Source organism: Camellia sinensis, chromosome 7, assembly GCF_055761805.1.
Source record: "Camellia sinensis isolate YWXY chromosome 7, ASM5576180v1, whole genome shotgun sequence".
NCBI classification, from domain to species: Eukaryota; Viridiplantae; Streptophyta; class Magnoliopsida; order Ericales; family Theaceae; genus Camellia; species Camellia sinensis.
Genome location: NC_138967.1, coordinates 94,215,025 through 94,226,572, shown reverse-complemented (window position 1 = coordinate 94,226,572; position 11,548 = coordinate 94,215,025).

Sequence of the window (11,548 nt, the reverse complement as noted above, 5' to 3'; positions counted from 1 at the left end):
AAGCAAGACAAGAGGAGAGGGGACCGCCCCCTCTCATTTTGGACCTCAAAAACACCTTTCCACCACTGAAATTCCTCTGAGTTTTAGTGGTAGAAAGGCCATGCAAAGGCTAAAACAAGAGCCTCAAAGGATGGCTCAAAAGCCTAACAAAAAAGGCAAACAAGGGGGTGAAACACCTCCAACTCCCACAGGGCCTCAAACAGCCATCTTTAACACTTAAAAATAGAACTTTTTGTAGTTGAAAGCAAGGCCTAAAATAGTATGCAAAGGGGGCCAAACACTTAATCAAAATAAAGCTTAAAGAGGGAAAACACTCACTCTTGAAGCACAACTTTAAGACAACAAGTGCTTTGAGTTAAAACTAGCTTTTTGAGTCCAAACAACACCCTCAAGTACCTCAGCAACAAGGTGATGGTGTTTCACTAGGTGCCTTAGTACAAAAGTGTGAACAAAACTCACTTTAAGGCACAAAATAGCACAAATATAGAGAGAGAGGGAGAAATATAGAGAGAGAAGGATATATTTAGCTCTAAGCAAATTTTCTGAACCTCTAAAAGAGGAGAGGAGCCTCCCCTTATATAGAATCACAAGTCTCAAGCTTGTTGAACAAGCTAGAAGCTTGGTGCAATCCCTCCATACACGTGTATGGAGGATGCATTATGTGCTCACCAGCTGGCATAGCTGGCAATAAAAATATCTGCAAAAGCAAAGAAAAGGGCCTCGGCCAAAAAAAATGGCCGACCGGCCATTAAAGGTGCCGACCGGCCATCAGTGAAGCCGACCGGCCACCACTGATGGCCGATGGAAAGAGGGCATGGCCGATGGGTATGGGGCCTGGCCGATGGGTTGTAGGGCTGGCCAACAGGTCATCCCCTTCCCTCAGAAACAAAGCCACAAGCTCTTGGTCCACAACCAAGCACAAAACAGACAAGTTGAGAAGCTCCAAGGCAAGGCGCATAGCTGAGACCTTCAGGAACTCAAAACGAACACGAGCATGAATGATCATCGAGTGTTCAAACGATGACATCCAAGTCTTAAGAACGGTCAAAAATGGGGTGTCTACAATGATTTGGCTAGTTTGGAGGAGGATTGGGACAATCTCCGCTTCTTTGAGGAGCAGAACCTTGGAGACATCCAGTTTGGGTGGTATGATCCGAGAAACTCAGAAACCAACGCAGGATGGATGAGTAGTATAGAGGAACTTGAAGTGGGCAGTGATGAAGAAATAGGAAGAGGAGAGACTAAAACCTTGGAAATATGCAAAGGGGAAAGTTCGGGAACTAGCTTGGAAGAGATGAATTTACGAAGGAAAGAAAAAGGAAAAGAGAGTGATGTCAAAACTGAAGAAAAACCTGGAGGGGAACATAGGAACAATGAGAAGATGCTGAGAAAATTGAGACATCATCAGAAGGCGAAAATTGGGTCAGCCTTAGATGAGAAGCAGAGTGCCAACAGAGCATATCAAAAAGGGGGAGATCTTTGTAGGAATCTACCTAACCTCGCCATATCAACCCAATGGCAAAAGTCGTGATGTTGGCATGATACAGGTGAAGCCAAACAATTGCCTATCAATAATCAAAGGGAAATGATGGGAAGACAATGACCTACATTTTGCTTACATCAACGAAGGGTGAGGGACTAATGCCCCCAATGATACATGGTACATTGATGAGGTTGACCACCTGACCAGGAGCGAACGTTACTTCAAACCCCCTACATCTAGATCAGGGTGAACCATCTGGCAAAGATGCGGAGAAGAAGAATGAAGTAGAAGTTGAAAAAGACCTTGTGCTAAGGCAGTTGAAGAAGATCCTTGCGAATATCTAGATCTGGGGTTGCTCAGGGTTTCCTGAGAGCATCACCAAGCTCTACTATCAACAATGAACAAAGCCAAGCTTCCAATAGAGGCTACGCCAAATGAGCTTGTGTCCTTGATCATGCCCTGAGAGGCAAACCTAGCATTTTTCTTTTATGATAAGGAACTACCACCCGAAGAGACCGACCATAACAAGCCTTTGCATCTGTTGGTAGAGTGTAGCAAGAAGTGGATCCCAGTGGTCCTAGTTGATACGGGGTCGGCAACCAATGTGTGTCCCACAAGGACTGCCTATGCCATAGGTTTGAAACCAGTTGACTTCACATCTACAAAGCAAGTTATTCGAGCTTATGACAACACTAGCTGCGACATTATAGGGACCATCAAAGTCCAAATTGTGGTCGGTCCATCTGAGCATGAAGCTGGATTCTACGTCATGAATGCGCTAGTAGCCTTTAATCTACTATTAGGCAGGCTTTGGCTACACCAGAGTAGAGTGGTTTCTTCAACTGTCCATCAGCTGGTAAAGTACCCACACAAAAGAAAGATCATGGTAGTCTTCGGCAGCTTTTCGATCCATCATTCCCTAGAGATTACAATGCCATTGTTGGAGATACAACACGGGGAAGAAGATGTATTGCTCTTAGGATTTTCTTTGGCAGAAGCACGACTGGTGCAAAACATCATGGCGGAGGAAGAAGGTGAATATGTGCACACTCCATCCATTTATATGATGAACAAACAGGGGCATATCTCGGGATCGGGACTAGGCAAGAATGGTTGACAAGGCATTACAGTAGCATTGGAGAAAAGTCATAACCCGCACCCTTTTGAATTAGGATACGAGCCAACTAAGGAGGATTGGAAATTGAAGAGAGAAGAAGTAAGGGAAATGATCAAAGCAAAGAGGACAGGGAAACAATATGAGCTGACCTACAAGCCAATCAGTGGAACCCTGAACGGACATTTTGTCTGGCAAGGGGAGGATTTTCATTTTTGTAGTTTTCCTTAGCCATGGACTGAACAAAGGGCAAAGAGGAGGTACCCCGGGTTTGAAATTTTCTTTGATCATCTGCTTTCTGGTAGCGATGAAGAATGGGAAACCCTTGTGTTGAGATTGAACAAGACAAATGCAGCAGCTCAGGGAGCAGCACAGAGGAGATTTTGGGATTGGCATTGGCTAACCTTCTGACGGATTTTGAAGCTAGAGCGAAGCCTATAAACTTGGAGGATAGTGCAATGGTTTTCATGATTGAGGAAGGATCACTTACAGGTTGCACTGACCTCATCCAAGACACTGTGAAAGGTTAACACTTGGATTGGAAACTTGAGAAAGGCTTAGTTATAGGTTCTAAAGCAGATATTGAGTTTGAATCTAATTCCTCTTAGTTAGTTGAGTTAGAGTCAGATTCGAGTGCGTCTAGTGAGTCTATGTCTGGTACTTCCGGGGGTGGTAACCTGGACGACATGGTCCTGTCAAAGTCATCTTTTTTGTTTTCCTTTGAGTCTGTTATAACTGGTGAGCCAAAAATTTTGAATGAATGTCTTGAAGTTTCTGTTCACTTCTCTGTGCTGTTAATTCATTGCATTGACCGCGATTTTCAAAATTTTGATAAAAACGAAGATGAAGAAATTCCTCGGGCTTTAAAAAACCTAATTGATTGAGAAGAGAAGAAGCGTGCTAGTCCTTTGATGGATGAGATCATTTCAATTAACGTTGGTACTGAGGAGGACCCTCACTTGGTCCAAATTGTTTCCACGTTGTCTTTGGAGGATCGTGAGTAATTAATTGCTTTGTGAAAAGATTTCAAAGATGTTTTTGCATGGTCCTACGAAGATATGCTAGGAATAGATCCTGAGATTGTACAGCATAGGATCCCTCTCGACCCCGAGGCCTAACCAGTTAAGCAGAGGCTTCACAGAATTTGCCCAAACTGGGCATTGAAAATCAAAGAGGAAGTCACCAAGCAGATCAATGCAAGGTTCTTGATGGTATCTGAATATACGACTTGGTTGGCCAACATCATTCCGGTTCTGAAGAAAGACAGCAGAATCAGAGTTTGCCTTGACTTCAAGGATTTGAATAAGGCTATGTCCCAAGGACGACTTCCCATTGCCGCACATTGATGAGTTGGTAGACTTCACTGCTAGCCACGCATTGTTGTCATTCATGGATGGCTTTTCAGGGTACAACCAGATCTTGATGGCACCAGAGGACAGGGAAAAGATTGCTTTCATCACATAGTAGGAGATGTACTGCTATAGAGTCATGCCATTCGGGTTGAAGAATGCCGGGGCCACGTACCAGAGGGTTGCAACCACAATACTGCATGACATGATCCACAAAGAAGTCGAGGTGTATATGGACGATATGATTGTGAAATCCAAAGAGCAAGAAGGCCACTACATCGCGCTGGAAAAGTTCTTCGAAAGGATCAAGGAATACAGGCTAAGGTTAAATTCACAAAAATGCACCTTCAGGGTAATCGTAGGCAAGATGTTGGGATTCTTGATCACTCAGAGGGGAATTGAGGTCGATTCATAAAAAATCAAGGCCATCCTAGAAATGCCACCACCAAGGATTGAAAATGAGGTTCGTGACTTTTTGGAAAAAGAGCAATTCATAAGACGGTTTATCTCCAAATTAACCTTGACTTGTGAACCACTATTTGGTCTCTTGAAAAGGGGAAAGAAATTCTAATGGGACGATCGATGTCAATTCGCCTTCGAACAGGTTAAGCAGTATCTTCAGAATCCCCTTATGTTGCCCACCACCAAAGCCGGGGAAGCCACTAATCATGTACCTGTTAGTGACAGAGTCAGCTATGGGATGCATGCTAGCACAAGAGTCAAAAGTAAAGGTGGAAAAGGTCATTTACTATTTGAGTAAAAAGATGTTGGATTATGAGACTCGTTACACTCCTTTAGAGAAGGCTTGTTTAGCTTTGGTTTGGGCCACTAGGAAGTTGAGACACTACCTATTAGCCCATTAGGTAATTCTAGTTTCAAGATTGGGTCCCATTAAATATCTCTTTGAGAAACCAACACTTACGGGTAGGCTAGCTTGTTGGTTGCTTCTTCTTTCTGAGTTCGACCTTAAATATGTCACTTGCAAGTCAGTCAAAGGAAGGGCTGTAGGGGAATTCCTAGCATACCACCCAATTGGGGGGAAAGAAGATGTAGAGCATCTATTCCCAGATGAGGAGATCTTGAAAATAGAAGAAGAGACGTGAAAATGTACTTTGATAGATCGGCTAACCAATACGGTTATGGAATAGGCGTGTTGCTTATAACACCCGATGGTTCCCATATACCCTTAGCTTTCAAGCACTCGATGGTTCCCATATACCCTTAGCTTTCAAACTCCATTTCAAAGTATCCAACAACGAAGCAGAGTATTAGGCATGTATGACTGGATTAGAGGCTGCCCTAGAACTAGGGGCAATAAGGTTGGACGTCATCGGAGATTCTAACCTAGTTGTTTCTCAAGCCAAGGGAGATTGGAAGGTCAAAGAAGAGGACCGGACCTTGGACATTCTGATTCCAAGGTTCGAAAAATTGACATTTACACACTTAAGAGAAAACAACCAGTTTATCGATGCACTGACAACTCTATCCTCTATGGTGGACATACTGATTAGGGTTAAGATGCACCCAGTCTTTATTGAACAAAAGTATGTGCCCGTACACGAACAATAGCTACAATAGAAGAGGTTCAAGATAAGAATCCTTGGTACCACGACTTTTGGAACTTTTTGGAGAAGGACATATATCCACAAGGGGCAAATGCCAAAGATAAAAGGGAAATACGACATCTAGCCGTCCAGTTCATCATCTGTGGAAGTAAGTTGTACAAGAGGGGGCATCTAGGAATGCACAAACTATGTATAAAAGATAAAAAGTCGAAGTGTCTTGTAGAAGCCATTCACGAAGGAGAGTGTGGAGCACACATGAATTGTGTAATGCTAGTCAGGAAGATCCTCAAACAAGGTTACCATGGAGAACAATTGTGTCAACTTTGTTCAGCGATGTCATAAGTGTCAAATCCATGCTAATCGCATGAATATTCTGCTATCGAATCTCTACAATATGACTTCACCATGGCCTTTCTTGGTCTAGGGCATAGACATCATCGAAGCAGTTTCACTGAAGGGCTTGAATAGACACGAGTTCATCTTAGTAGCAATTGACTACTTCACCAAATGTGTAGAGGCGCAGTCATATTCTATGTTTAAAGCTTCGCATGTGGCCAAGTTTGTTACGAATAACATCATTTGTAGATTTGGGGTGCCGAATGAAATAATATAAGACAACGGCTCACACTTCAAAAAGGAAGTGTTAGATTTACTTGAGAAGTACAATGTGGCCTTTCACAAGTCGACATACTGGTCACAGACCAATGGAGCCGTTGAGGCCGCGAATAAGATCATCAATAACATTCTGTCAAAATGCTAGAAACCTACAGGGATTGGCCAGTCAAGCTGCCTTTTGCACTTTGAGGTTATAGAACCTCAATCTGAACTTTTACAAGAGCAACCGCCTACTCCTTGGTGTATGGAATGGAGGTTGTTTTATCAATCAAAATTAAGGTAACATCGTTGAGAATCATGGCTGAGTGTCAGATAGTAGAGGCGGATTGGCAACAGAACAGGTTTGAAGAGTTGATGTTGCTTGATGAAAGGAGGTTGAAGGTGTTGTATCATATCTAGGGCTATCAGCGTAGGATCGCTAGGGCATTCAACAAGAAAGCCAAGTCCAGAAATCTAAGAGAATGAGATATGGTGCTTAAAAACAATTGACCTCCTATCCATGACCATAGGGGCAAGTTCTGACCTAATTGGACTGGTTCCTACATCATCAAATCTATTTGGTCAGGAGGAGTAATAATGCTCATGAATTTAGATGGCTTGGAATTCTCGCAACCGACCAACACGGACAAGTTAAAAAAGTACTACTCTTGAGAGGCTCACTAGGCCGAAAACTCAAAAGGGCGACCTAGGTAAAAATTAGAGCGTGAAAAATTGGAAATGAAGGAAAAATGGAGTTTACAAGGTCGAAAACCTGAAATGGCGGCTTTAGCAAAAGTTAGAATGTAAAAGGAGAGTTAATACTCGAGTGAACCCTTACCAAGAACTACATAAGGCCTGATTCCCATCTTTGGGATATACAGGCAAATTCATCTTAAAGTTTGGCCCTAATCATTTTCAACTCAATTGTCCTATCCATTATTTGATTAATGGCTTGATTGTTTTACCTCCATTCGGTAGAAGATTCAGTTGCAAGATAAAGCAAAGGGCAGAACAATGATGAAGGTGAATGCAGTTGTGGACAGTCATGATCCTCTTGATTTAGGGTTGTACGTCTTAAGGTTTGATTCCATGTGTATCAGGTAATGACCTGTCATGGTCCGAACACGCCCCTATGGGTTAAGGCCATAACCGGCCAGTAATCGCGAGATTACCTATGACCTCAAACCAAATAAAACAAAACTCATCAGAGTAAAGGGGCCAAACGAAAGCAATTTAAAACTTTGTCCATAGAGCTGTGCTTATATGCACACCATAACATTCCATGTTAACAACTTACATCAAAATATGTACTAACACAAAACACTGTATATACAGGATCATACAAGTTCAAGTCAGTTGAACCCAAGACTTATACACAAAGGTAGTCCAATACTTTCGCCATCATAACAAAACTATAAACAAAATGCAAGGCGAAGACAGTCTTATACGTGAGACATTTGGGCTGACTCCTCAAAACTTTGATTATTTCTCGCAATTTCACCGAGGCTGGTTCTGGACGTCCCTTGGCTCACCTACATGTACATGAATGAGCGTGAGTGAAAGCCCAGTGAATAATATAGAATAAGGAAGGTACATAAGCAATCTTGAAACAGTTATAGCAAACGGCCTTTGGTCCAATCACTTGTATCAATCGGCCTTCAACCCAATCATTTATATCAATCGGCCTTCGGTCCAATCATTCATGCCAATCGGCCTTTGGCCCAATCATTCATGTCAATCGGCCTTTGGCCCAATCATTCATGTCAATCGGCCTTTGGCCCAATCCTTTGTGCCAATCGGCCTTTGGCCCAATCGTTCATGCCAATTGGCCTTTGGCCCAATCATTCGTGTCAATCGGCCTTTGGCCCAATCATTCATGTCAATCGACCTTCGGCCCAATCATTCGTGTCAATCGTTGTCCACCATTCAAATTAATGAACTTACAAACTTACATAGAAGTATACAATTGGATGACAACATTTTTCAAATATCTTGTTAAGATATTACTCACAGTGATCGGTTTGTGGATTTGCCCTGGAGCTTGACCCTACACATTCCATAAACACAAAAAGGGTCACCAACAATTCAATCCGTTCTTAAATTCACATTTTCCTCTTTAGGCTTTATTCTTATCCCTTTAACTTAATTACAATGCTCAATGCATGCCTAAGAGTACTTAGAAGTGAAGGAGAACGGAAAACGAAACACAAAATGCATAAACAAAATTTCAGAAAACAGGGTCCTCGCTCGAGCATGGAGTTCCCCGCTCGAGCAGACCCATATGGCCTGCAAAAGTACTGGATATGTCGAATTTACGCTTGATCGTGCACTCTGGCGCTCGAGCGGAAGGCCTCTCTACATGGCTTCCCGCTCGAGCGGATGCCATGTCTGCAAAAAGTACTGGATGTATCATTTTTATGCTCGAGCGTGAACTCGGACGCTCGAGCGAAAGTTCATCTTACAAAGATCCCTGCTTGAGCGTGAACTTCCCCGCTCGAGTGGACACCATGTCTGCAAGAAAATATTGGGGAGCTCGAAATCCCCGCTCGAGCGGCGGTTTCCCCGCTCGAGCGGACATCATAAATTCTGGGTTTTCCAGAATGGTTTCTGAGTTCAAATTCAACATTTCAACCACATTTCTTGCATATCATGGCTCCAATTTCACATATACTTGTACTAACATGGTACCAACACTAAAACACATCAACATGGAGCTTAATTTCTTGAATTATTTACATGCATGCCTCAAATTAACCCAAACTCGTCACCAATGCACTAAATTCAAACATTTAAAGCTTACAATTCCATGATCTACACTTGCATGTGGGAGATATACATTATTCACAACTTATTTGGTGAAGAAATGGTCATATACATGGATTTCAAACAAGATTCAACATGGATCATACACATTGTACTCAAACATGGACATTTATGGCCAATTCTTACATGCATGTGTTCTAAAACTTCAATTTCAAAAAAACCAACTCAATTTCATCATACACAATTAAGCTCATGTTCTTGTCCATTAATCAAACTTGAATTCACAAGATTACAACATTAAACTCATGGATTCACTTACCTAGAGGCTCAATCTTCCCAATTTATGATCAAATCTTGAGTTAGACTTCAAATTTCTAAGCCTCAAGACCAAAATTGCACAATCCTTCTCTCTCTCTCTCTCTCTATAGCCGGCTCTCTCTCTAATTTTGAGTCCAAGATCAGCCAAAATGCAACTAAGGAGAAGAATTGAGGTGTAGTGCCCCCTTTTACAACAATTCCTACTAACTCAATTTAATAATAATAGATAATTGGGCACCAATTTACCAATTTAATCAACTTAATCTGGTCCGAATCAATTTTTCAATTAAACTTCACCGTAGGCTCTAAAAATTATGCCAATCACAATGGCGTGGCCAATTTTGGTTTCGGTGGCCGATAAGGCCTTCAATTTAATTCCAAAGCAGATAATCAAACAGATATTCCTACGGTGAACAGGTAGAAATTCAAAACCACATATTTTCACACAATGGCACACAAAATCATATTAAACACATAATCATATTCATCTTAAGGACCAATTAACATACTACGGAACAGGGGTATCACATGGCCGCTTGCAAAAATTTGTTTTGAAAGGTTTTAATGAAATTGATTTTCTCAAAATTTTACTTTTTACCAAAAAGGAAATTTTTTTACATGATTTCAAAATAGAGAGTGAAAACAAGCACACCATCCAACTCTCAGGCTAAATCAAAGTTGCTTTTACATCATAAAGCTTAAAGAGAAAAGAAAAGTCAAAACAATGAACTAAGGGCATAGATAAGTCAGGTAGTGGTCCTCTGTCTTTTGCCCACACTCTTAGAAGTCTCTGCCACCAAGGATGGCCTAACTTGTGCCTCACCCTCAAGCCAAGCCAAGCCAAGCCAAGCCAAGCCAAGCATTTGCCAAAAAGGGCATGACTGAAGCTAACATCAAGGGCCAAAAGCTTTCTTATCCTCCAAGCAGTTAAATACCGAGCCAAGTGTGAAACACAGATCAGAAATGGAGCTGGATATTTGACCCCCTTATTAGGATGAGTCTGATCACACACAAACTGGCGCCTAAACTGGAATGGGAAGTAGAAAACACAATGTGTAAGGCCAATCAATTGTATACCTAGCCAGCAGGACATGTTATAACTCATTTCGGTCAAGTTAAGCTAAGGACATTGCCAAGCAATGTCAGTTGCAAATCTGCTGCACATCCAATCACACCACGGTCCCTCTGAGGGAAAGCTCAGTAGTTGGGAACGAGAAGAGTAAGTCCTAGCTGAGTAGTTAGGGCAAGGATCCACTATTTTCCACTTAGGAAGGGATGCAAAATAAAAGAGATTAAAGAATAGAGAGATGTGCGTTGAGTAGGAAAAACAAGAATAGGGCTTTTTAGAGAAAATAGAGATTGAGTGCCAAAGTAATGTTAGAATCATAAATAAGAAGGGTGGGAAATAGTACCTGAAGAAGCAGTGAACTTCTTGCAGACCGAAAGGTCTCCCAATGGTGGAAAGCGTCCAAACCCATCAAAGTCTCGACTAGTACCAGGCCAACTATGCCAACCAAACAATTTAACATCAGTGTTGTGTTTGTCGTTTTTTGTTTTGAGTCTTGTTTTGAGTTGTTTTGATTCTGGTAAGTGTTAATATGTGTGTTTAGGTTGTTTTTACTTTGTTGAGTGGTATTTTGTACTTTGGTCAGTCTTAGGCTCAATATCCGATTAAGAACTCATTCAAAAACAATCATTTTTAGTTTCAATTTCAGAAATGAATCATTTTTGTGCTCAAAGTGTTGTGCCATTTCCAACATGATGTGCAAAACATAATTCCTTCTTTCATAAACTACAGGTCCAACCCCGATCATAGTTTTACAAAAATACAAGTTTTCAAAAAATAACAAAACAACAACCTACCTGAAGCTACATAGGTTCCAAACTACAAAGCAGAAGCAAAAAGAGAAAAGGGAAAATTGGAGTATCTGAGTTTGCTTCAACTTCAGAAAGTTTGAAATTACGTTTCGAATGCACCTTCTTAGGTCTCATTGTTTCTTCGGAGTATGAATGTACCCCAACCTCGAGCTCAAGCTTGCTTTAAGTTAGAATGTCAATCAAAAGTGCTCTCCCTGGACACCATTCCCTACCAGAGGTGTCTTTTCATAAATCGTCACTTTCCGGCAGTGTTGGTACACGTAAGCCCGATTTCAAGCAAATACCAAATGAGATACTTTCCAAAGTATCGTTTCTCAGCAAAGATGTTTTTCTTAAAACGCCACTTTCCTGTAGTGTGGTACGCATAAGTCCAAATTCAATTCATACCAAACGAGATGATCTTCGTGAACACCGCTCCTCGAGACATTTTCTAAAAAATGTTGCTTATGTTGCTTCCCAAAACAAGATGGCTTCATACATCAGG